We start from the raw sequence: 26,559 nt of genomic DNA on the forward strand, positions 1-26,559 counted from the left end.
ACCCAGATCCTTTCTAAGGCTCTTTACATTTTGTAAATATTTAGTTGCATTTTGATGTGTTAATTTCAAGTTTCCCCTGATAAATGGCACTCTCTGTGGGGGCAAGGACTTAGTTTCAGTCAATGCTATCCTCCCAGGTTCTAACCTAGTGCTTGTCAAAAAGTAGGTTCTCAGAAAATATCATCCAATTGTCTTCCAAAAAGGTTGCACTCACCTACCCTTCTGCCAGCAATGCATGAGAATGCAATTTCACTAAATCCTCACCAGCACCAGGCATGATGCTTTAAAACAATTTTGCTAATCTGATGGCAAAATAATAGTTGATTATTTAGATTTGCATTATTTTGACTATTAGTGAGGTTGAACATTTTAATGTTTACCAGTCTTCTTTTGTGATCAATAATAAAAAGGCCTATTCATGACCTCATTCATAAAGCTGTTCCAGAAAAGGGCCTCAGCTTCTGAACTCTTCTACAAGTAAGCATTTATTCCTGAAGTCTAACCTCAATCCTTCCTGCTGTTGTTTCCTTTGTTCACTTCCTCTTAATGAGCTCCTTGTGGGGCTGGCGAGAAAGCACGTAAGTGCCCTGTCACTGGGCATCCCTCTCCTGCCTCTTCTGCCCAGTGTTGGGGAGCAAAGCATGCATGTGTCCCCCTCCCTATGCCCCCAAGCTCTGAGCGGCAAATTAAATGATTCGATTCGAGAAGACAGGCTGCTCTGGTGAGATGCAATCATCTCTGACTAAAATCTCTTTCTCAGATATATAATGGTCTAATCAATATTAATAGAGAGGCTTATCTGTTTTCCTCATCTCCCATGTCCTTAAGAGTAGATAAAATGCTTGTAAAATAGGGTCCTATTCAGCATATACTGATTGCTTCCAAAACGCATTTTCTCAAGATCTGTCATCAAGTGAGAGTCATTACTGAGCAGCTAGGCCCAGCACCACCGTTGATAAATTTGAGGAAGATTCTTTGATTATTTGGCCCAACATGTGATTTAAGGGCTGCAACTTCTTTGGCTTCCAAATTTGTTCTTGTCTGTCCTACAGGGGGATCTTGGAAGCTGGTGGAGTTTTAGATAAATGCAGGTTGAGAGGAGGGGAGGCTGAGGGGCAGGCTCTGGAACTGACGTGCCATCTTGCCTTCTTGAGAGGAGACCACAGAGCCTTGGGAGGTGAGTAAGTGCCCTGTCCCTGGCGGTAAGGAAGGAGCAGTGGGCAGACACCCCTGGCATCCCATATCGGAGGCCCATCTCCACGGGGAGGAGAAGCCAGAAGAGGACAGGGAAGCTTCAGAATGTGGGCGGCTGGGAAGGTCAGCTGGGCCCTGGGCAGGGTTGTGTTGAGAGCAGAGGCCTGGACTTGGCATCCCAAGGCACGTGTCATGATCGGCTTTGCCACTAACTAACTGTGTGAGCCTGGGTAAGTCACCCAGACTCTTTGAGCCATTTTGTTTTCCTTAATCTAGGAAGAGCCCAGTGCCTTCCAGACTCAAGTTCTTATCCCCCATCCACCCCAATTTTCATAACGGTGCAACCCAGCAAGTGGTTCACACAGTGGGCATAAAAATCATCAGGGTAACAAAACAGAAAATTAGAACCAACTTTAAAATCCACAAATGACTAAGCAAGCTGCAAACGTGTGGCAGACCGCTGGGTCAGACCCAGTGTATCACATATGACATGCAAAACATGTAATCCAGTGCAACCATTTACATGGAGGTCTATATGTGCCGACACAAAAAGTCTACCAAGTCATATTGCTGGGTGAAAAAGCAAGTTGCAGAATGACTCATACACTGTGAGGGGTGGGGAGAAATAGAACACAGTGGGGAGAAATAGAACACAGTGCATGCATGTCTGCAAATGCTTAAAGAAAGTCCGAAAGGATGTAAAACGCTGATAACAGTGGTTACTTCTGAGTTACCCCCTGCAGGGAGGGGGCTATGATCAAGATGGGCAGAGAGAGTCAAAGGGATTTTTAGCATTTTCTGTAATTATTTGAATTTTTGAAAGGGGAAAGTCATTTATCCATTTCTTTTATAAATAATAATTGTTAATAAAGACACTTAGGTCAATTGAATTTCCATATGGAAAGAAGTTTATCTTCATCCCCTATTCCACATTATCACAACCACAAAAAATCCCAGATGGATCACAGACCTAAGTGTCAAAGGCCTAATAATGAAGCTTTTAGAATGAAACATAGAATATTTTCAAGAGATGGTGGTAGGAAAAAAAAATTTGAACAGTACATAAAAGGCATTCACTAGAAAGATAAAAGCCAATAAGTTAGATTATGTTAAAATTAAGAAATCTTCAAAGAGAAGGTTCCTGCTCCCAGTGTAAAGCTGATGGCCAACTGGCAACTGTGGGAGGAGAGCCAGAGTTGGAAAAAATCATCGTTCTGGAATGATCGCAGTAAAGATCGGTTCAGGCAAGAATCATCAGTGGATGCTAAATCCAGAGGACGTTTTGATGAGAAGCAGAATATTTGCATGGTCTCAACCTGCACATCCCCACTGGTTGCTTATTAGTTTCAAAGGAAAAACTTGTAACTATACAATGGATAAATGGGACACCACCTTGACAGGATGATTAAAATTAGTATCAGTCATGAGGGACATTGTGTGGATCCGGGTGTCCGACCCTAAGAAGGACATATCATTTATATATTATTCCATTCAGCAATGCAGTATTACCTCTAATCATAATAAAATATCAGACAAACAAAATGAGGAATGTTCTATTTAAAAGGGAAGTGGGGGAGAGACTGCATTCTTCAAAATGTCAATGTCATAAAAGACAAAGAAAGGCTATGATGTGTTCCCAATTAAAGGAGACTAAGGAGGCATGACAACTAAGTCCAATACCTGATCCTAGATGGGATTCTGTATTGGAAGGGAAAATGATAAAGTACATTATTAAATCAACTGAAAAAAAGTGGAACACAGGAGATCAGATCAAAGTATTGTATCAATGTGAAATTGACTGAAGCTGATAACTGTAGTATGGTCACATAAGAGAATATTCCTAAGAAATGTATATTTATACACTGACCTATTTGGGAGTGAAGAGTTGCCATGTATGCAGCTTACTCTGCAATGGTTCAGAAAAACTTGTGTGTATGTGTGTGTTTGTGTGTGTGTGTAGAGAGAGAGAAAGGTGTGGAAAGAGGGTGCAAATAATAAAGAAAATGGTGTAAAATGGTAACAAAAGGTGAATCTGAGTAAAGGCTATAATAGAACTCTTGTACTACTTTTATTCTCATAACTTTTCAGTGAATTTGAAAATATTCCAAAATAACTTTAAAAATAGAGAGTGAAACAGCATGCTACAAAATGGAATGAAATATTTGCAATACAGATGTCCAACAAGGAATTCATAATCAGAATATAAAAAGAATTCCTGCAAACAAGAAAAAGATAAATTACCCACTAAAATATTGGGCAAAAGACTTGAAGGAGCACTTCACCAAAGAGGATATTTGAATGGCTAATTAACACAAGGTGCTCAACTTCATTAGCCATCAAAGAAAAGCAAATGAAAACCAAGACACAATATTGCCATACACCCATCATAATAGTTAAAATTTAAAAGGCAGGCAATTCCATGTGTGGCCAAGTAAATAGAGAAATTGGAACTTGTCATTTCTGGTGGGGCTATAAATTAGAACAAGCCATTCAGAAGAGTCTATGGGCTGGACACAGTGGTTCACACTTGTAATCCTAGTACTTTGGGAGGCCAAGGCAAGAGGATTGCTTGAGCCCAGAGTTTGAGATCAGCCTAGGCAACAAAGTGAAACCCTGTCTCTACTAAACATAAAACAAAAATAGCCAGGCATGGTGGTGCACACACCTGTGGTCTCAGCTACTCAGGAGGCTGAGGTGGGAGGATCACTTGAGCCCAGCAAGTCAAGGCTGCAGTGGGCTGTGATTGCACCACTGCACTCCAGCCTGGGCAACAGTGAGACCCCATCTCAAAAAAAAAATAGTTTGGCTATATATTAGTTATCTATTGCCATGTACCAAATTACCACAAAACTAAGTGGCTCAAAACAACAAACACCTATTTATCTCACAGTTGCTGTGGGTGAGGAATGCAGCAGGCCAAGCATGGTGCCTCTGGTTTGAAGTTTCTCATGAGGTTGCTGTCAAAACTGTGAGCCAGAACTGTGGTCTCATCTGAAGGCACGACTGGGAAAAGGTCAGCTTCTAAGTTCACTCACATAATTGGTGGCAGTATTCAGTTCCTCTTAAGCTGTTAGCTGGAGGTCTCCCTCAGTTCCTAATTATGTGGGCCTCTCTCTTCATGGGGCAGCTCCCAATATAGGAGCTGGCTTTCTTCAGTGTGGGTAAGCAAGAGACAGCACACAAGACAGAAGCCACAGGGTTTTCCTAATCTAATTTCAGAAGTGACGTCCCATTACTTCTGCCATATTCTATTGTCAGAGGGGAGTCAGTAAGTCCAGACTACACTTGAGGGGAGGAGATTACACAAAGATGTGAAGACAAAAAGGAGGGGAGCACTGGGGGCCATCATAGAGGCTACTATGACAACATCTTTGAAGCTGAACACAAGCATATACTCTGACCTAGCAATCCCACTCCGGCAGAACTGCATGCATATGAGCACCAAAATATTATACAAGAATGTTCATGGAAGCACTATTCATAATAGCCCAGCTGGAAACAGTCCAAATACCCATCAACAGAAGAATGGAAAAATAAATTGTGTATAGTCATACAAAGGAATACTACACATCAATGAGAACAAACAAACTACAAGTACATGCAGTATAAATAAATCTCAAAAACAGTGCTGAGGGAAATTTTGCCAGACACAAATGACTACATAGTGTATAGTTTCATTTATATAAAGTTTTTAAAAGGGGGGACAAAATGAAGTTAGAAGTCATAATGGCGGCTGCCCTTGGTGGAGGAGGGGGAAAGCCTGGAAGAAGGCAAAGGGAACTTCTGGGATCTCGAGGTGTTTCTGTTTCTGGATCAGATGCTGATTTTCCAGTTGTGCTCACCTTGCAAAAATCCATTCAGTTGCACATTTATAAATATGCACCTTCATGTACATAGCCTTCAATTAAAAGCTTCCATTAACAAGAATAATCTGGAGACTTGTTAAGTTCAGATTCTAGAATCACTTATGGCCCCTCTCAAAATCCCAAATCAGTGAGTGAAAGTGGGGTGAGTAGAGGTGAGTTGTCCCAAAATCTACCTTTGGAACAAGCTACCAGGTGAGTCTCCTTGTTCTGGGTCACACTTGGAGAAACACTGACAACCAATTTCCGTTTTAATAACAAGGCAATTCTGAACCCAGGAGGCAGAGCTTGCAGTGAGCCAAGATTGCACTACGGCCCTCCAGGCTAGGCGACAGAGGGAGACTCCATCTCAAAAAACAAAAACAAAAACAAAACAAACAAACAAAAATAACAATGCAATTCATGTGTATGTAGTGACAGCATGGGAGAGAGGGAATATTGTAGTACAACCATCGTTTCAAAATCTCCCTTTGCCTCTGCCTGAGGGTATATAATGTGGGGCCCAAAATCTGTCCACCAAAAGCACCTTTCTTTGGCTCTTTAAAGAAAGCTTTTAAGAGTTAGGTTCCTACTAGAATAGTAGGAATACCATGAGTAAGGAACTTGCCTGTCTTGTTCACTACTGTACCCCACCCAGCAGAGTGTCTCGCTTACAACAGGTAAATGAATTAGCTGACTCATTGAATGAAACATGAATGGCTGCAAGATTGAAATATGGTTTATCACACATACACACACACACGCATACACACACATCACATGCACGTACACACACACCCATACACACAAAGCATGATGCAGAGGATTGTCAAATCCCATGCAGGGAGGACCTGAAGAAAGGATCTTCAGTCAGAAGGTTTCATCCTCTCTAGGAGTCTTTCTCCATTTCTTCCCAGGGATGTCCCTAGTCTCCTAGTTGTATGATGATGCCCAAGTATCTCAACCTCTCCACCTCTCCTGAATACTTGTGCTACTCATCACCTCCACCAGATAATATGGTTTTGGTCTCAACTCCCGAGGGTTCAAACTGCCTTCCCATCACCATCAGACTCTGGGGCGGTGGTTATTGTGATGGAGGAGCTATCTCTCAACATCTTCAGATTGGATGTTCATACCTGCACAAAACTCATGACAAGGACATCTCTGTAGAACCTCCACGCTGTGAGTACACAGCCCAGCAGTGCCCCAGGTCCTCTGTGCCTATTCCTACCATAGCAATTACGGCATTGATTGACAGTGTCCGTATCTATATTGTCTCCTATAGGAGACTGCATTCCCCAGGGCTTAGCCCAGTGCCTGGCACCTCATAGGTACTTTATATATGTTTGTTAAATTGCCTGAATGGAAGGAAGTAAAGCTGAGAGCCCCACCCTTGCCAGGAAAATTTTACTTCCTAATCTACAGGACCTGTTCTTGCCTGGACCCTGTCACCACCTCCCTCTCCTCACTGTGCCTCCTCCCCTTCCTGGGCCCTTTTTGTCTGCTCCCATTGAAGCTCAGCACCACTCCCTGCCTTTCCTTACCTTCACCTGGGGACAGGGGCCCCTTTCTCAACATAATTCTCGCCTTCATTATCCTCCACAGCCTGATCACTGGACCAAACTCCCAGCCTTGCCAATCAAGCATCTTCTCCAGGCCTCCTTCCCCAAACCCACCACCACCCTCTCCCTACAGAGATGCTTCCAAGCTGTGTACACCTCCCATGGGGCCTGAGAAGGGAAGCCTCCCCATTCATACCCTCACTCCTACCTTCAGAATGGAAATCATCAGCCCAGTTTAGAACCACATGTGGTTAAAAACTTTAGAGAGGGGAGGAGCAGACAGGCAAGATAGCCGGGGGCACGAAGAAACTTTTGGGGAGTGATGGATGTGTTCAGTATCTTAATTGTGCTGACACTTCACAACAGTATCCGTAAGTCAAAACCTATCCAATTGAACACATTAAGTATGTGCCACGTGCACTATGTCAGTTATGCCTCAATAGAACTGTTTTACAAAACAACGAAAACAGGAGTAACTTTGGAGAGCATGCAGCCTGGGGTTCCCAAATGGGATTTCACATCAGAATTACCCGGGGAGTTCGTTAAGAAGATGCAGATTTACCCTCAGAAGAACAGAGTCCAGGTTGTTAGGGGTGGAGCCCAGGAATCAAGGTTTTCTCAGCAAACTTCCCAGGTACTCCTGACGCAACCAGGCCAGCACTTAAAAACCAATGATGCTCAGTGTGGTTCTGGACCAGCAGCGTCAGCATCACTGGGAGCCTTAATAGAAATGCACATTCTTGACCTATTGAGTCAGACACTCTGGGTGGGCCCCAGTACTCTTTGGGTTAACAATCCCTCCAGGTGATTCTGAAGCTAGCTGCATTTGAGAACCATTGATTCAGACCAAAGTGTCATTTAATTGATGATGAAAATAAAGTCCAGAAAGAGGAAGTGACTCACACAAGGTCTGTCAGAGGATTCTAAGAGTACAGTCTTGACCTTAAATATTCCATCTCCCTGGCCAATACTCATGCTGTGCTTTTCAAGACAAATGCAAAGTTCCAAGAAGCTTTTCAGAAAAAGTATATGACTGGCCCTAGAGTAGGCTGAGCTCTGTCCCCAGGGAGTAACAGACACTTGGCCATGACGGACCTACCAGGGCAGCAGGTGTGGTAAAGGCATAGACAGCCCTTCACTCCCTCGTGAGGTCAGTGCTCCTGTTAGTGGTTACTGAGCACCCCGCTGTGCCTGGCCCGTGCTGGGTGCCGAGACGCAGGAGGAATAGGACAGCGCCCTTGTTCTCCAAGGACTCCCCATCCAACAGGGCGTGCAGAGGCCTGCCCAGACCACCATGATAGGCTGATACAAGTAGGGGAGGCTCGTCCAGACTGGGCACGACTGTCTGGAAGAGGGGACACCCTGCCCAGCTCACCACACTTGTACTTCTGCTGTCCCACTCCCCTGGACCCTTCCCTTGTCACCCGTCTCTCTGGCCCCCCATGTTTCCAAACCCAGTCCCCTCACTTTTCTTCCCATCAGCACAATGAACACAGGCTGCCCTTTTATATGGAACTTTAGAGAATAAACAAAGAAGATACCAGAAGTCTGGCTGCCACAGGCCAAATTTCTGATCCTGCCAAGACCAGCAACTCAGTCCCTAGTGCTTCCTTATTCCATAGAACCCAGTTATTCTGTGGCAATTCCTTCCTCTCCATTCTGATGCCCATCCTTTCCTAAAATGTAGCACCAGGCGGACAGGATCTGGGCAAGCGGTGGGTGAGAAATGGGCTTGGACCCCTCAGTCCTCTCCACAACCAGGCCTGGAAGCCCTGACCTCTTGACCCCATGGCCAAGAGCAGATCAAGCTGCTTCTCCTACAAAGGCATTTCCAGAAAACGTTGGCCACAGGAGAGCAGGGAGAATAGCTTCAGGAGAGAGGAGGGCACGGCTGGGTGCAGAATCAGTACAGGATACCCTATGGAGGGATTGGGAAGCTGGAAGGCTCTCTCCTTCCATAGCCCCATTTGCAAATCCCCTTACACCCATTCTACACAGTAATCCTCACAATAGTCTTTAAAGAGGTAGAAATAGTCTCAAAGGGGTGCAATAGCAGCCTGAGGAGAGGAAATAAATAAACATTGACCCGGGCTTATTGCATTCTGTGGTAGGCAGAAGAAAGTCCCTCCCAAGGCATCCACCTCCTGGTCCCCAGAGCCTGGGAATATGTGACCTTCCACAGCAAAAGTGACTTTGCTGATATGATTGAGTTAAGGATCTGGAGATGAGGAGATTATCCTGGATTAGCCAGGTGGACCCAGGGTAGTCACAAGGGCCCTAATAAGTAAAGCAAAGGGTGGGGGTGTCAGAATCAAAGTGATGCACCCCAGGGCGGACTTCACAGGCTTTGAAGAGGGAGGAAGGGGCCACAGGGCCAAGGAAAGCACAGACTCTGGAAACTGGTGAAGGCAAAAAACAGACTTCCCTTCAGAGCCTCCAGAAGGAATGCAGCCCTGCCAACACCTTTGTTTGGGCCCAGTGAGGCCCATTTGGACTTCTGACTCCCAGAACTAGAAGATCATAAATGTGCATTGTTTAAGCCAGTAAGTTTGTGGTAATTTGTTGCAGCAGCGAGGGGACACTAATCCAAGTCCCCAACAGAGGGCAAAGAAGTTTGCCGACAACGTCTCCTGGGATGGTCTCAGCAATCCCGTGATCTGGTGTTATCTCCCGTTTCACAGATGGAGGCACTGAGGCTCAGAATGTGGAGTGACTTGCCCCAGGCCACCCAGCTGCTCTCAGGACTGAGCTCCTTAGAAGCAGAGTTTGAGGCAGAGATTTGGGGGCGTGTGGCTTATTGAAGGAGCTCTCTTCAGCAAAACCTATAAAGGAGTGAGGGAAGCAGCGATGGAGGCTCAGGACAGTCAACCCTCGACCTGATGCACGTGTCACTCTGGGGCATTAATCAGCTGAGAAAGTTATCCCCATTCCGGCAAGGGGCTCAGCCCTTTGTATGCTTGAGTCGGCCAGTCATTGGGTGATGGCTGCAGTGAGGAGGGTTTGGAGGTAACCTCCCGGGCTAGCACAGGTCCCTGCACAAAGGCAAGCTGTGGATGAGCACACCAGCCCGGTAAAGAGGACACGGGCAGGTCACATGGTGCTACACAAGTGTGGTCATGCCTGTGGCCAGGAGTATGTGTGGGATGCCCAGGGAGCAACGTGCCATCAGTGTGTCATGGAGCAGTGGCTGGCGCCGTGTCCAGGCACTGTGAGATGCCAGGGAGGGGTTAGGTGCCCCTGTGGTGCCCAGGCCTCCCTGTCCCAGCAGCATCCTCACCCACTCACCCCATGAGTAGGAGCTGCCTCCTGGAAAGGGAAGCTGCAGTGTCAGCACCTTCTGACAGCAGCACCTCGCCCCTCCCACCGGCTCCTGAGACCAGAGCCTCAAAGGGTTCCAATCCTCTGAGGAAATTGGATGTTAATGGTGTTCACAGTTCCCTTTCTTCCCTCTCCTCCCCACCCTCCTTCTTTTTGAGACTGTCCCTGAAGCTATTAATATCCAACTTGAACGAAACGGCAACTGTATTTCAATATTTCAACTTTCCCATTTTATTTGCCACAAGCCGGGTTGTTTATCCACAGGCCGTGAGAGGAACGGGCTTTCTCCATCCCAGCCTGTGCTCTGATGGCTGATAATACAGAATATAACGGCCATTACCTGGGCTGGGCAGAAACTGAGTGTTTCATTTTCTGCGTGTTTTCTGTGGCAGGGGCTCCTGCTCCCACCAGGAACCCTCACACACATGTCACAGGCTGGTCTAATGGAGCAGAAATGGGTTATCAGGGGAGGGCTGGCTGCGGCCACAGGGAGTGCCAAGAGGGTCTCCGCTTATTGCCACTCCCTGCCACAGGCTGGTGGCCCAGGACCCTCAACAGGACAGGACAAGGGTGGGAGGGTGGAAGGCACCACAGGAGACGTGGATGTCAAGGCAAGAGACTGGAACACTGCCCAGAGGATGACCAGGGCCACTGCACCTGCCATTTGGAGAGGAGTCTGCTGTGCCTGATGTCTTCTCAGCCCTTGAGGATCCTAACAAGAATGCTGGGGCTCAACCCCTTCCACAGGTGGCGAAACTGATGCCCGGTTAACCTCATCCTTGCCTGTGGACACCGGTGTGTGTCAGGGATAGAGCTCAGGTCTTCTGACTCACAGACTCCCCCACCTTGGGCTCCAGCTCCCCGCTCTAGGGTGGGAATAAGACGAGGCTTCCCGAGGCCAAGCTGCTCTTCCCTTCCAGACCAGCACCTCCAGCCAGCAGCCAACAGCAGCACGTGCTTCCCACCAAGCCCCTTGGCCCCCAAAACCCAGTCTCCTCCATCACACCAGGTGGCAGGTGAAGGCCAAAGGCTGACTTTAACCCCCTAAAGCCAAATGCTGCACGGTTCTTCCCCTAGCCCAGGCACCCAGCCCCACCAACGCCCCAGACAGTAGTGGGGACCAGTTTGTCCCAAAGACAGGCTGACCTCACTCCTGATGGGAAGTTAATCGTGGGCCAATTTGCCGGGACAAAGGGACCCTGGAAGACAGAACACCCCAGATTGCTCCTGGGCGTGGCTAATGGGCCACGGAGCAGTCTACCAAGTTCAGCCACACGGTGGGTGGCGCCCCCTCCCCAGGAGGAGAGCTGGCCATGTAATTACTAGAAGCTGCTGCTTGTGTGGTGCTCCTGCTGCATGCCATGCGCTGTGCAAGGAGCTGACATGTGTCATCTCATGGAAGCAGCACATCAGGTCTATGACAGATCACATGAACGAACAGTCCCCACTTATTAAGGCCTTTTTCTTTATATTGCATCCTCTTAAAAACCTCGAGAGACCATCATGACAGACAGAATGAGCCTCCGTTTGCTGGAGAGGAGGGTAAGACTCAGAGAAGTTAGGCAACTTCAGAGTCCCCCAGCTGGTCAGTGCAGGGCTTGTCTCCAGGCCTGTAAGAGCCCCAGGCCTGAGCCGTTTCCACCGTGGCTCCCACAGAGGGTACCAGCGGCAGGCAGAGGAGCGCTTCCATGTCCAGGACAAGTCCACACACTGGGCACTGGCCAGGAAAGCCTCAGGTGCCCACCCCCCACAGTCACAGACAGCAGCCCACGCAGACAGCCAGGCTGTCAAGGACACTTTGCCCTGGGAGGAGAAAAGAGCCCCGCCCTGGCCTGCCCAGGACACTGCACTCATGAGCCCACACTGGGAGCACGTTGTTCGACTCCTGCAGGAGGCCTTACTGAGCGCCTAGTCCCTGGCCAGATTCTGTGCTAGTTTAAAGGCACATGGGCTAGTAATCACGCAGCCCTGGCAAAAGGTGCCCAGCTCTGCCTCCAGGTCTGGTACTGTTTACAGCCCACTATCTGTTCCCTGTTATACACACTCCCAGAAAGTCATCCATGTACACATGCACTTACACACACACACATATCTGCATACACTCCTGCTCCTGTCTGTGCACTGCCACTCTCACATAAGCATGAGTGTGCACACACACACAGCCTTCCCTAACCAGCCACCCCTAAACTAGGTCAGGCCCTCTAGCCAAAATGAGGAGGAACAGAACAGATGGAGGGATGTAGTGTCTCAGCAACAAAGTTCCAGAAGAGGGCTTAGAGGAGAGATGGGAGAAGGGACTGGGGAGGGTGTCATGTGCCTAGGAAGAGTGGGCAGACCTGGGGAGACAGCAGATGCTTTCTGCAGGGAACCCTGGGTGTGAGTCTGACATTGGAACAGGCTGGACTCAGGCAGTCCTGTGGCACCTTTTGGGATGGCTCAGAGAGGTGGGACCCGGTGGTGATTCGAGGGTTGGCCCCAGGGAAGGTTTACAGACCTCCTCTGAGCCTCCGTTCCTCCATCTGTGAAATGGGGGGATGCTGAGAGTCAATCACCTGCCTCTGCTCCCACCCCACCAATCACAGCCAACACAGCTGGGCACGAATTCTACTGAGCATTGTTCTCTGGGCTTCACGTGAATGACATCATTGATCCTCAAGCCCACCCTAGGAGGTGGGTGCGGTGCTGTAATCAGCCCCATTTCCAAGCAGAGAATTAAGGCAAAGCATTTGCTGAAGGTCAGAGTGAGCCAGGCTGAGAAGCCAGGCAGTGGGCCCCGAAGCCTGGGCCCCTCTCACTATCCCTACCCACCACCCTACCCCTCTCCTCACAGCACCGAGGCTCAGTGAGGGCAGCAGGCATTGGGGTTCACAGTATAGGGAGAAGAAACCCCAAAAGGCCTCTAGTCCAGAAGCATCTACCCAGCTGGCTTCCCCCAGGCCTTTAAAATGAATGTAGGCGCTATCTCCAGAAGGTCACTCTTAAAAGATGATAGATACCTAAGAAGGCCTTCGCCTGCGATCTCTTCAACAGAGATTAGTCATTAGGGTTGGTTAGTTAGAGGGTTGACTTTGATTTTAGACAGAGGCATAGACAGAAATGTGGCCTGGAAGAAGAGCTCAGAACCATTCAGGAAGCAGAGAAGGACAGGCTGCCAGGGACAGTTGATGGGGGAAGGACCAAGTGGGGTAAGGTTGGCAGCACGGGGTGTCAGTCGCGCGGATGCGGTAGGGTGCAACACAGCCATTTTCCCACTGTTTTTCTGCAACACAATTCTGTTTTTCATATATTTTCCCTGGAAGTGAAATACTAATTGAGGAGGAGAGAGCAGCTCTGGCTAAGATGGAGACGGGGTGGAGGGAACAAAGCCCTAATCACTCAAGCCCTGATTACCCTCCTGCCTGTGGCATCCCTAGGGCCTTGGGGCCCCCAGAAACCCAGTTTGCAAACCACAAGTCTACTATAAAGAGTAGTGGCCCTGGAGTCAGGGTCCTGGGACCCACTTGCTGTGTGACGTTGAGCTGGTCCCTTCCCCTCTCTGGGCTTAAGCAATCTTACCTGTAAGTTCTCTAAGGGGTCTCTCCTGACTATGACACTCTAGTTAAGTGGGGAGAGAAGAAAAGGAGGTTGGCCAGGAGTGGCCTTTACTGCTGAGTGAGGAGCTGTGTTGAGCCAGGCAGCCCATGACAGCCACGGACACACCACCCTGTCTGGCCTGACTCTGTGGCCGCACCTCCCTTACCCCTGAGTCCTGACCTCAGCACCACACAGGCCTGCATGGTGCAGGCCTGCACCAGATGACAGATGGCAAAAGAAGATGAAGTCTGGTTCCTGGAGTCCTGATCCAAGGACTCCAGGGTACTCCTGATCTTGACCTCTCCCAAAGTCTCCCCGCACCCTTCCGGTCTCTTACTCCTACATTTCCACGCGAAGAGACCATGGGGCTTGGTGGGTTGCTATCAAGAGGTTGGAGTCAGCAGCCAGAGCTAGAGCCCAGTCCCCATCGCCTGGCTGTGCCTTTGCAGGCTATTAGGAAACGTTATCACATTTGCTGCCCTTAGTAACCCTGTGGGGCCAGGAGGGCAGAGAGGATTCCTTCCCGTGTATAGCTGGGATGTGAGGCTCAGTGGGATAAAGTGACTTAGCCAAGGTCACACACCTTAACCCTGTAGAGCCATAACTAGGACCAGGCCTTTCCCATGGTGTGACTCCTGCAAGGCGGGATTCCCAGCCTGCGAACCTGTCAGCACCAGGGACAGCTTGGGAAGGGAGATGCCCAGACTTCCTTTTGGGGACGTGGTAGAGTGTGTACAGAGCCCAGTTAACAATAGAGGCTGCCTCCAAAGAGCTCATGGGGCAGGGCAGGAGGGCAGCCAAGGCCCCTTCTACCTCTCCTGGCACCTGCTAAGGAAAAGTGGAAGGGGCCTTGGCTCTTCCTTGGGCACGCAGCACTGTGGTGGCCACTTGGAAGAGTGATGTTTGGCACCTGGCAAGCAAGCCATCAGGAAGACGGAGCCATGGCTGCAAGAGTGCCAGCAGGACCTAGACACCAACTTGGCAAGACCGGGAACAGAGCAGTCAGCTCCAAGACAGAAGGCTCTCGACCTTGGGTGGAGGAATAACTGGAACCCCACATAGAAGCAAACTCAGACAGAAGCCCCCAGCCATGGCCCAGGGCCAGCCCACCTACCCCTCATGCTGCAGGGCTACAGGGAAGGAAAGGTGTTTCTGAAGTCTGCATGGGAGCCCCGGATATAGGATCTGGGGCAAGACTTTGAAGGAGGAAGGTGACAGGGCAAGGACACTGAGCTGTCAGAGCCAAGGGACAGGGCATGCAGCAGAGACTTGGTGTTGGCAGAAGGTCTGGGAAGCAGGCATTGTCCCCCATCCGAGCCTGCTCTCTTATCTGATGCGTCTTCCGCAGGCCTGGGCAGCCTTCGGGGTTGGGGGGGGCACCACAGGCCCCCATCTGCCGCTGGAGAGGTCCTCAGCAACCCCGCCTGTGTCCTCCCCAGCCCATTCCTTCTGCTCACCCACTGATTCCATTATTCACTGAGTGAAGAACTTGGCATTGGAGTTCATCTCTCATCTCAGCAGCTCCCTGCACCTGTCCCCCCCACCCCCCAGTCTGGGGTGGAGGGAAAAACGCTGGCGGGGCCCATACGGTGTTGATTAGAGTATTGATCCTGGCTGCAGCCCTTGCAGTCACCCGCCTGGGCATCCATCAATGCCAGGTGGGGAGGCCAGAAACTGGCCTCAGGGCTGGGCCCAGGGCCTTGGTCCAGACCGGAGTGTACCCCGGGCTGCTCTCTAGGGTGGGAGTAGGGGCGGGCCAGGGTCAGCCCCTGGTGGTCAGAAGTGTACCCACTTCTAATCCCACATCTCTTGCTCCTTTGCTCTATGGCCCATTGATCCATCGCTGCCTGTATCTGGCCATATGGACTGATAGCAGAACCTGTCATTTATTAAAAACCTCCAGCAGGCTAGGATGGCTCAGGGTTTTAAATTCTCATAGCAATCCATTGAGGCTCTCATTAGCACTCCAATTTTCCACACACAGAAACTGAGGCTCACAGAAGTCAAGCGAGGTCAGGCTGCTGGTTAGGGTTGTGTCCAGGTTCACATGCCACTTTTCCGCCAGTCACACCACTCCCCTAGCAAAGGAGCAGTGATGCGAGTTGAGCTGCTAAGTGCCAGGGACACTTTCACTGAACACACATATTTATCTTGTGATGCAGAGGCTCATTATCCTCATGTTACAGATGACAACACTTCAGTAACTCATCTGCAGGTTGTACAGCTAGGAAGAGGCAGGACCGGGATTCAAACCCTTGTCTGTGGGACTCCGGACCCAGACCCCTTGTGTTTACATGACAATTGCCAGTTCAAGAGCGGTTTTACCTACACTGCCTCATTTTCTCTTCACACTCTCCCTGACAGAGAACTGGTTTTAGTTTTTTGTTTTGTTTTGATTTTGAGACGGAGTCTCACTCTGTCGCCTAGGCTGGAGTGCAATGGCACCATCTTGGCTCACTACAACCTCTGCCTCCCAGGTTCAAGCGATTCTTTGGCCTCAGCTTCCCGAGTAACTGAGACTACAGACACCCCCCCACCACACCTGGCTAATTTTTGCATTTTTAGTAGACAAGGGGTTTCACCATGTTGGCCAGGCTGGTCTCAAACTCCTGACCTCAGACATTTTGCCTGCCTCGGGCTCCCAAAGTACTGGGATTACAGGCATGAGCCACTGTGCCTGGCAGAGAACTGGTATTTTTATGCCCATTTGTAAAATGGGGAAACTGAGGCATGGCATAATTAAGTAGCTGACAATGGCAGAACCGGAACTCCTGGGAATATCTGCTGACTCCTGATGCTCTTATGCCAAACACAACCCCCAGTGGCCTCTCCTTAGACTAAACTGCTGCCTCCACTCTGCCTGCTGCTCTGACCCTTGTCTGCCATTCATGGAGCCCCTGAAATCTACTTTCTCCTCCTCCTCCAGGAAGCCCTTCTGGACTTGGCATAGCAGAGTGGCAGCTTCCCTCAGCCTCTCTGCTCATCTCTGGAGCACAAACCAAGGATGGTGCTGGGGCATCTTTCTCTCCATGGATTCAGTTCCTCTCCAGAAGAGAATTAAATGTGCTCAGTTCCATTCCAGAGCCTTCACTCTGGACCTTCTCCCTGCAGGAACACCTTGCCCTCTCCCTCTGCAAGCCTCCCCTCTCCTACCTGAATTCCCTGCTCAAACAACCTTCCTCCAGGAATCCACCTAACCCCATCACTCATGTAATGGCCCACCACTGAGCTCAGGGACTTTGGCAGTTTGCTTCTCTCAGAACCTCAGTTTCCCTACCTGTCACACCCACGCACCTCATTAGAATCACCGAGAAGCTTTGTGAGCCATTCAAACACCAGGTGTCCTTACTGAGATTCTTACCCAGTGGATCTGGAACACCCCTAGATACCTCAACTGCTCCCAGCTTCACCTTCTCCCACTTTTAGCTCTCATCGTGGAAGGTGGGTGGGAAAACAGGCACCACTATCCCCACACCAGCCCTTGAGTGAGTGCCAGTGTTGGTGTTAAGGCTGGAAAACAGCTCTGATTGCAGATTGATCGGTTATACACTGAGCTGGTTGTCAAGAAGAGAGAAGCAACTTGTCAATACTGCATTACCCATGGGATGCAGAGCCTTTCCCACGGGCTACCCAGGAGAGAGGGAGATGCTTCTGTGCTGCCCAAGGTGCTTTTGCAGTGTCTTAGGGGAGAATGAGGATGGGAACGCAAGGCACAGCCCCAGCCTCTGCCTCCCCAGCCCTGGACTTCTTTGTTCCTCCTTCCTCCTCCAGAACCAACTTGGAGCTCAATGTGGAACAGAAGAACTAAAATAGCACATAATTTAGAAATTTACTTTCATTTGATTTATAATTGTGTAGTTTGACATGGATCTGGGAGCAAAGAACAGACCATTTGCCTTCATTGTACTTCATGCGGGCGTGTGGTGGCATTTCTCTAGTGCCACCAGGGCAGGAGGCTGGGAGGGCTGGTGAGGTCCAAGGTGTGGATTTTCTGTGATTAGAACATTTAGGGTAGAGTCTACAACTCTACACTGAGCCCATGTGCTCTGAGGGTCTCCCTTTTCCAGCCCAGCCCTGCATAAGGCTGTGCAGTGAGAGGAGAGGAGGGCCACATGGGCGCCGGGGCCACTAGCACTGTGCCACCTGGCCCTGGGGGGAGCAGAGACCCCAGCACTGTGCCCCAGTCTCACGTTCCGTTCGGGGTCTCTAGCTGACCCCCACTCAGGCTTCAGGCTGGGCCTGCTGCACTGTAACTCTAGCCCACACCCAGCCACATGAACCTCCCATTGGGTCCCTACAGCTCAGCCACACGGGGGCCCACAGGCACACTCACAACTGAACCACAGGTAGCCAGGTAACTGGATTTACAAGCCACAGCAGCTCATTGTTGGGGCTGGCGGTGCCTACAGGGTCTCCCCCTCTGGTCTCCTCTGCTTCCACTTCAACTGTGGTCATAAGCATTAGAGCCAGGTTGGAATTTGGACCCTGGCTCTCAGTAAGCTACTTCATCATCTTAAAATGCAGTTCCTCCTCTGGAAAGTGGAGACAAAAATACTTACTCATAACAGTGCCATGAGAGCTAAACCCCAAGCCCAGGGCTCACACATGACATGCTCAATTAGTGGTGGCTCTTAGGGTCATTCACAAGGCAGGCACCAGCTCCACCCCTGCCATCAAGGAACACCTTCCAGATATGCAAGCACCTGCAGAGCCAGGCCAAGCTGTCAGTCTTACTCATCAAGAGGGACTTCCTTGTTCCAATTACCTGCCCCAGACCTTCCTCTCTGGATACAAGAGCAGTGTCTCCTGCTCTTAGGGGAAATGCTGGCTGCTCTCCAAGGTCACATTATCATGGCAGACCACTTCCCAGTGCTCTCGGGGTGCCTGGACACACGGGAGAGAGCCAGGCAAGAGCGACTGGAGAACCATCCAATGCACCACTGGTGCCAGACCTTGAGTTGAGTTTTGAAGGATGAGAAGGGGTTCCCTGGGCAGCCACAGGAAGGAAGGGTGTTCTGGGCAGAGACCACCGCTAATGCAGAGGCTCCTGTGGCCCCATTACAGAGAGTCACTCTAGGTTCTAACATTGAATTCACTCAACTCATGTACTATGAATAGATGCTCATGGTAGATTGAGCATCTATTATGTGCCAGCTCCCAGACTGGGCACTGAGAGGCTGAGGGCAATGGTGCTGGGCACTGGAGAGACAGGTGGAATTATTCATGGCCCCTGCACCTGAGAAGATTAGACAGGCATCTGGCAGGCACCCACACCCATAGATAGAGATATGAACAGAGTACAGAGGGAAAGAGGGATGGGAGAGGATGGTTTGGACAAGGATGAGGCAGGAGGATGGGGACTTGGGAAAGCTTCGGGGAGAGAATGTGGCTCACCTGGGCCTTAGAGGAAGATGTGACTGTGAGAGGTCCCAGGAGCAGTGGGTAATGCTGGGGAGTTCAAAAAACACAGGATGCAAAACCCACATACTTGATTCAAATAGCTGATGACATCGGGCGACCCAATGTCAGTCAGTCTCCGAGGGATATCAATGACTCACACGAATCATATAAATCAGAAAGAGTTTAATAAGGGACATTTTATAAATGTGTTGGCAGGGTGTAAGTGGAAGCAGAACTGTTAACACCTCAAGGTCTGAAGGGAGTGGTTACCAGAACCCAGAAAGAGAGGCCACCACATGAGTAGCACTGACCTCCAGTCACCTGGCCAGCCTGAGGTGACCACAGGAGAGGGAGATGGGGGAAGAAATGCCTTGACTTCTCCTCCAACCTTGGGATCCCCTGCTGGGGCTTCCCATTGACAAGAGTCCAGAGACATAGGGTCTGGTGGACTCAGTCCGAGCAGATCAGCTCCCTGGGGCAGAGACCAGGGGCAGAGGACGGCCAGTGATCTGAGGGCTGACAGAAGCTCCCTGGCTCCTGTAACATTCCTGACTCTGAGGTTCTTCCTCTGAAAGTGGGACAGCATGATCGCAGTCCTAAGACCTTCCCAGGGTTCATGAAAGGATCATGTGAGATAGAAATGGCCAAAGGCTTTGCACGAAAATAATCTGTGCTCCTTACAGCAGGCCTGCGAGGCATCCTTCAGTGCCTTCAGTCAGTCCTTTTAGAATTCATAAGGGAGATAATTTTACAGATGAGAAAACTCAAGTTCAAAGAAATGTAGTCGCCTCTCTATATTAGTTAACTCCTTACTTTGCAAGAGACAGAAACCCAAGTCAAACTGGCTTCAGCAAGAAGAAAAAAGTAATTGGCTCCCATAAGTGAACAGTCCAGGAAAAAAATATGGTTTTATTGTTTCAGGCATGGTTGTATCCAGGCATTCATTCAATCAAGGTTACTGAGTATCTGTTTTCTCCGTTGCTTCGCCCTGCTGTCCTGTGCTGACTTTATTCTTAGGAAGAGTCTTCCTGAGTGGTGAAAAAGCAGCTTCAGGTATATTTCCACCAGCTTAGCAATGCCAGGGGAAAGAGAGCCCCTTCCCCAGATTCCCAACAAATGTCCTAAAGCTGACTTCCCTGACTCTGGACCAATCCGCATGGCCAGGCAATGAAAGCTCTCATTGGCCAGGCTGTGTCAAGCGCCTCCCCTGCTCCCTGGAGCAGGAAGGTAGGGCCACCACGACTGAGAAAAGGCTAGGATAGGATGGGAAAAAGGACAGCCACAGAGCTAACTTCCCAAAGGGAAGATAGCTGGGTGGCCAGAAACAGAGAGGGGAGCGGAGCTGTCCACTGGGCTCCCCGGGTATGCTTGTGGGCAGCCCGTGCCAGGTCCAGCCTGACTGTCTGACTCCCAAGTTGTGTGTGTTTGGTAGGGGGAGGTTTATTTGTGTATTTTGGACTTTTAGAAACTGCATCCTATGTCAGTGGTGTGCAATAAAAAGGCAGGCACATAGACGGGGCATGCATACAGGGCGGGGATGGCAGGAGTAATCAGGAAGGCAGGGCCCGTTCTGAAGTGTTCTGAGTTCTCAGACAAGGAGTCTAGGGGCTGGGGCGGGCAGTGCTCAGGTCGACCTGGCTGGTCCCAACCCCTCCATTTCAGGCTGACAGCCTCAGGATCAGGAGCTTGGAGGCTGATCTCTCGAGGTGCCTGCCGTGCTGAGTCCTCCTGCCACATGTGTGACCCATTGCCCCCAGCTCCTCCTTCCTATGCTTCCCCTCCACCTAGAGCCTGATGTATACGAAGCACCGGGAGCACTTTGATTTCTTTTTGTTCCCACTTGAAGGTCTCCTCCCCCTCCTCGCAAAAGCATGGTGTGTGTGCACGTGTGCGCGTGTGCACATGATGGCATGAGGCCCAGGAGTCCCTTTTTCTCTGGGGCTTTGACGTCCCCATCAGGAGACAAGGGCTGCAGGCAGTGCAGAGAGGAGCCTTTAAGGCTCTTGGCTCCCCGGTCTCTCTCTCGCTTTATTTACCACCCTTCTGAGGCACAGGGAGGATCTAAAGAGAGGATGGGGAATGGGATTTAATGCCAAAGCACTTCAGGTTCAGAGAGAGACAAGATTAGAAAAGGAGGGAGAAAGGAAGGAGAGAGGAAGAGGGAGGAGAGGGGAGGATGAGGGCAGGGACAGAGAGGCAGGGATGAAGGCTAAGAAACAGAGGGAAAGGCAGCGACAGAGGTGGGGGAAGACAGGAGGGTTCAGAGACAGGCAGGAGAGACACAAACACAGCACTGCCCAGGCCAAGCCCAACAGGAAGCTTGGGGGTGGCCTCTATGGCCAGCAACCAGGCAGAAGGAGAGGACACAGGGAACCACTGGGTCTGGAGACCCAGGAGGAACAGGGCCATGGGGCTTCAAGCAATGAGTGTGTCTTGGCCTGAACTGGGGAGACAGATGTCCCCTAGCCTCTCTGGCATTGTATTCCTCTTCCCCAGAGGGCTGAGTTCCAGCACATGGAGTGTAAATGGACATGACAGGGCCCCTGCCCCTGTGGGCTCTTGTCTCCTTCCCAGCTGGTGTGCTGCATGCCCCTGCCAGCCTCCACAGTGCCTTCCTCCAAGGGGGTCAGCACACGTGGCTCATCTTGGAGCCCTTCCAGCCCCACCCCACAACCCAGCCAGATCCACAGCTAGAGACTGGATGCCAGCATTAGAGCAATGATGGGGTGTGGGGCCGGAAGTCCTTCCTGACCTGCCAGGCCCAGGAGCCCCGCCCCATCATGGGAAAATGGCCAATAGCAGGTATGGATGAACCTTCCACCAAGTCTCCGTTCCAGCCTGACCACCCTAGAGAAGAAGGTGCTAAGCCTACAGAGGTTTGTCTGAGGTCCCTGGAAGCTGCCCAACTCAAGGTGCTGCTTCCCAATTACCCCTGTGATCCCCAGACCATGGGGGACTCACTGTTCCAGAGATGCCTTGGTGCCTCACTGCCCTGGTACCCTCACCTGCTCATCTGATGGGGCCCAGAGGCCTGTTTGAATTGGGACCACTGGGGTCCCCCAGTGCTTCCCTCTCTCCCCTGCCCCCACTCCCCAGCCTCTTCTCCGGCTAAGGGCAGCTAGACTTCCACCATTGATGTGTTGCAGAATATGGATTGTTATGACATCCCAAGGAAGGCCCGGGACCAGAAGCTGGGAAGAAATAGATGGGCAGGCAGCCTCTCTGAGCCTCAGAGCTCATCAGGGGAGGTAGGTATTTTACATTCAGCCCCGCACTGTCCTGTGACTCACTGTTCCAGAGGGGCCTCCCTCCCCCTCCATCTCTGCATTTCTAGAGTCCGATGCTCCATGAATTTTGCATCAGGTTCAGAGGTAGGAGGTATACTGCTGACACTGCCAAGCCTGCTTTCATTGTGCTGAGGTATGTGTGTGTGCATGTGTGCGCTTGTGTGCATGCCATACATGTGCACACTAACACACGCCTGACCCTGTAGACGCTCTTGCACACTGACCCCAACACACTGACTCACTTGCATCCACGGGCCTGTGCCTTCCTAATGCCCAATCACAATCTCACCATGCCCATTGCAATGTCAGGCACCCATCCTCACACCCTCACTGGCACACACGTGCACACCAGCCTGTGGTCACACTCAGATACCAGTCACACACTCCCAGATCCACCCGCAGCAGCCAAGGACTCTTCTGATGACTTTCCTCATCTCACTGAGAGCAAATCCACATCTGGGCAGACAGTCCCACACCCACGTTCCAACATACACCCCACCTGACCTGCCAAGCACACTCAGACATTCCCAGCCTCACAGCCGGTGACTCACCATCCAGCACTGAATGTGCGCGGCAATGCTCACGCTGCCTTTTCTCAGTACTCATTTACATGCCCTTTAAAAAGCTATATGTTTTACTGCTTACAAAGCGCTCGTATGCAGATTATCTTATTTATTCTTCTCAATAGCCCCGAGAAGTGGCATTTTGATTATTATCATTTACTGCGAGGAAAGGAAAACTCAGAGCAGCCGGGGGCCCTTTCCGGGGTCCCATGGGTTGTATGAACCAAGACGGGACAGGATGCCTGTCTGTGTGGCTTCGAATATTCTGCTTATCCTCATGGCTGGTCGCCGGCCTACACAGCACCTTTGTGCCAACTGGAAAGAGGCGTTCTCTTCAGGTCAACACAGCCCTGTGCCGTGTGCCCTACTTGGCAACCAGAGCACGGGCTCAATCTCAGACCTCACTCACCCCTTGGCTGTGCCCATGGGCACCTGCACCTATAGAGCACACACAGCTGCTCTACTCTTCCCAGACACCTGCTGACAGGTCCCTGCCCTCCTCAGCACCTCCCTCTCTTTCCCTGTATGCTAGGTATGGCAGGGTCCTGTCCTAAACCACCTCTGAGACACAGCCCCTCACTTGACTTTGACCGAGAAGCCCTGGCCCTGGACCCAAGATGCTTGGGAAGCCCCTTTTCCTGGGGCCTGGAAGGAAAGCCCCAGGGGCAGCTCTAAGCCAGACAGAGAAACTTGGGGTGAGCTCTCTTGGGGGCCTCAGTCTCCCACACCCACCCGGCTCCCTGTTCCTCTTCCCTACACAGTGCCAATGTTGGAGCACGGAGGCCACCTGACCTCCCTTGAAGAGCCCCCTCCACTTCCACTCCCTCCTTCTTTCCGGGAGCTTTCTGGGGCTCCGCATGCTGTTTGGTAAATAAATCGAGGGCAGCGGGAATAATATACCTGTCAAACAGCAGCCAGCTTCCAATTTCTGCTGTCAGGCCCGCCCAGCCGTGCCACTCCAAACCCACTGACATGCTGCCACAAGCAATACATTTTCCAAGGCCCCCAAGGGCGGGGAGGGCTGGGCTCACCAGGGGATTCCCAACTAGTTGGTGTTGCTGCAAGGCAGACCCGAAGAAGAACTGCCCAATGGAAGAGCTGGTAGGAGAAGAGCTGTGGCAAGGCTTGGGTGGGGGGGTTGGAAAAGGGGGTGAGTTTCTGGGCTGCCTTGGAGGGCAGTGGAGGCAGAGGCAGAGGAGTAGGTGAAATGACCCTCTGACCCTCTCTGCACAGGAGGGAGTCAGAGGTCATTGAACCCTGTCACCATGGAAGTAGCTTCCCAATACTGGTCCTTCCTAATAAGTGGGCAATAGTATTTTGAGGTAAAATTCTGAAACCTGAGGTCAGAAAGGAGCAGGGGTCACTAATTCCAGCCCTCTTCCCCTAGCTGAGCTGCGCTTTCATAGCCACAGGTGTTCAGGGCTTAGCCAATGTTAAAAATCTTCCAGGAACAGCTCCATCCAGCTCAGCACGAGGAGCTCTCTAGCCAGGGAGCCCTTGCTCCAGTCTGACCCTGACACTGGAGCTCAGACCGTCTGCCCTGTACTGACCTTGGGGCCACCAGAACAGGGCAGCACTGAGCCTTCCCTTTGCCGGCCCCCTGCCACCCCACACACTCTCCCCACTCAGTGTCCCGGCTTTCTCATCCCTCAGGTGGAAAAGCCACACCTCTCTCCTCATGGTTCCCCACAGCCTCCAAGTCATGTCTATGAGCTCCCCAAGCCCTTGTGCCCCTAATCAACTGCTCAGCTGTGGACCTGGTGGATGCAAGTGAGTCAGGGTGCGGGCCTCCCTGCACGTCCTTAATGCCTCTGAGGGCTGGAAGAACCCTGGGAGCAGAACACACCCATTCCCATGGGGGTTCCAAGCAGGGCCTTTCACTGCCAGTTGCCCCACACCAGGTCAATTCAGGAAGGAGAGGCCCTTGAATTTGGAGCTGGAGGCTGGGGATAAGAAGTAGAGATGGCCCAGGCAGACATTCTTCCTGTAGCTTCTCTCTCTAACTATAAGAACCAGGGGCCTGGGCCCTCCTAGCTAAGGGGTGATGTGGTGCACAGAATAGAATGTAGGAGGCCAAAACAAAGGTAGAGCCTCTTCTCTGGGAGAATTTTGTTGTTGATTCAAGGATGAGAGGACTTTCTCAGAGCAGTAGGGCCTGGCCCCCAAAAGCACAAGCCACTGCGCAGTGTCCCAGGCTCAACGCCCACTCCAAACCAGTGCCAAGCCATTTCCTCCATTTTCTTCAAGCACTGGCACACATCTGTACCCACAGAAAATGTTCCCTCCAAATTTCAGCCCCTCCGCATAGACAATTAGAGGTGGAAGGGAGCCTGGAGCTCCTCTCATCTGATTCCTCATTTTTACAGGGGGAGGAAACAGAGGCTAAAGAGGGTTCAAGACCCAGAGAGGACCATGGTGAGTGATTTCCAGCAAACCATGTATCTTTCTGAGCCTCAGTTTCCTTATCTGGAAAATGAGGAGAGAATCCCTATCTGTCATAGGGTCAATAGAAGATACACTTCATGAGGGCAAGGATTTTTCCTTTTTTGCTACTGCTGCACTCCCAGGACCAAGCTTGAAAGTAGGTATTTGTAATAGTAAGTCTGTCTCAGTGAATGAATGTGAAGCACTTAGTAGGTGCTTATTAAATGGTAGCTCCTGTTATTCAAAATCCTAGGGAGCTAGCAAGAAACCCCGGCCTCCTGACTCCGGATGCCAGCACACTTTCTCCACGCCTTCTCTGCCCCAACCACATGACTTCTCCCATCCCTGCACTGCAGCCCCAACCTTCTTTTTTATTTTATTATTATTATTATTATTATTATTTGAGATGGAATCTCGCTCTGTCACCCAGGCTGGAGTGCAGTGGCACAATCTTGGCTCACTGCAACTTCCATCTCCTGGGTTCAAGTGATTCTCCCCCCTCAGCCTCCCGAGTAGCTGGGATTACAGGTGCACACCACCACACTGGCTAATTTTTGTATTTTTGTAGAGATGGGGTTTCACCGTGTTGGCCAGGCTGCTCTTGAACTCCTGACCTCAAGATCTGCCCACTTCAGCCTCCCAAAGTGTTGGGATTACAGGCATGAGCCACCACGCCTGGCCAGCCACAACCTTGCCTTAGGGAACTGGAAACAGGGCAGAAGGGAGGGAATGTCTGCATGAAGAAGAGACCAGGCCTGAGCGCTCCTTGTCACCACCCACTGAGGAGCCGACAGAGCAAGGGGGACCTAGCACATTTGTTTCCATGTCATGCAGAGGAACCAAAATAAACACAAACAAATTTGGCAACACAAGCTCAGGGTGGGCCAGCCCCCCTCTGCCCTCCCTGCTGAGCCACTGCTGTTTGCTCATAGAGATGAAGCTGAGTAACTCTCAGCCACCCACTGAGCTGGGAAGCCGGCCCAGCCCAGCCTCCAGCACAGCCACAGGAGATGGGGGAGACAGGAGACTTGCACTCTTGCTCCTAGTCCTGGGGTCTCAGTGCCTTCTGAGGGAAAAGCCTTCCTGGGCCGTGGCATGTGGAATTTAGTTCAGCTCCACAGGAGGCCTCCTGTCCCCTCAGTTGGCTGTATGCAGAGGTTATGGAGTATTAGTAGGAGGGGAGGGGAGCCGGGACATGGGAGGCTGGGTAAAGGGCCCTCCTGCTTGGTGACTGGGGTTGCATGAGCTACCTTCTCGGGTCCATCCTGGCTCTGGAGGTACAACCAAGCAAGGGGGACCCCACACAACCCTCACTCAGTCCAGACCAGAGAAAGGGATGGAAAGGGCAGGGGCCCCCATCCAGCCTCCATGTCAGCCACTTCTCACATCCAGGGTC

This window comes from Rhinopithecus bieti, unplaced genomic scaffold (assembly GCF_001698545.2).
Source record: "Rhinopithecus bieti isolate Rb0 unplaced genomic scaffold, ASM169854v2 scaffold_5002, whole genome shotgun sequence".
Lineage (NCBI taxonomy): Eukaryota > Metazoa > Chordata > Mammalia > Primates > Cercopithecidae > Rhinopithecus > Rhinopithecus bieti.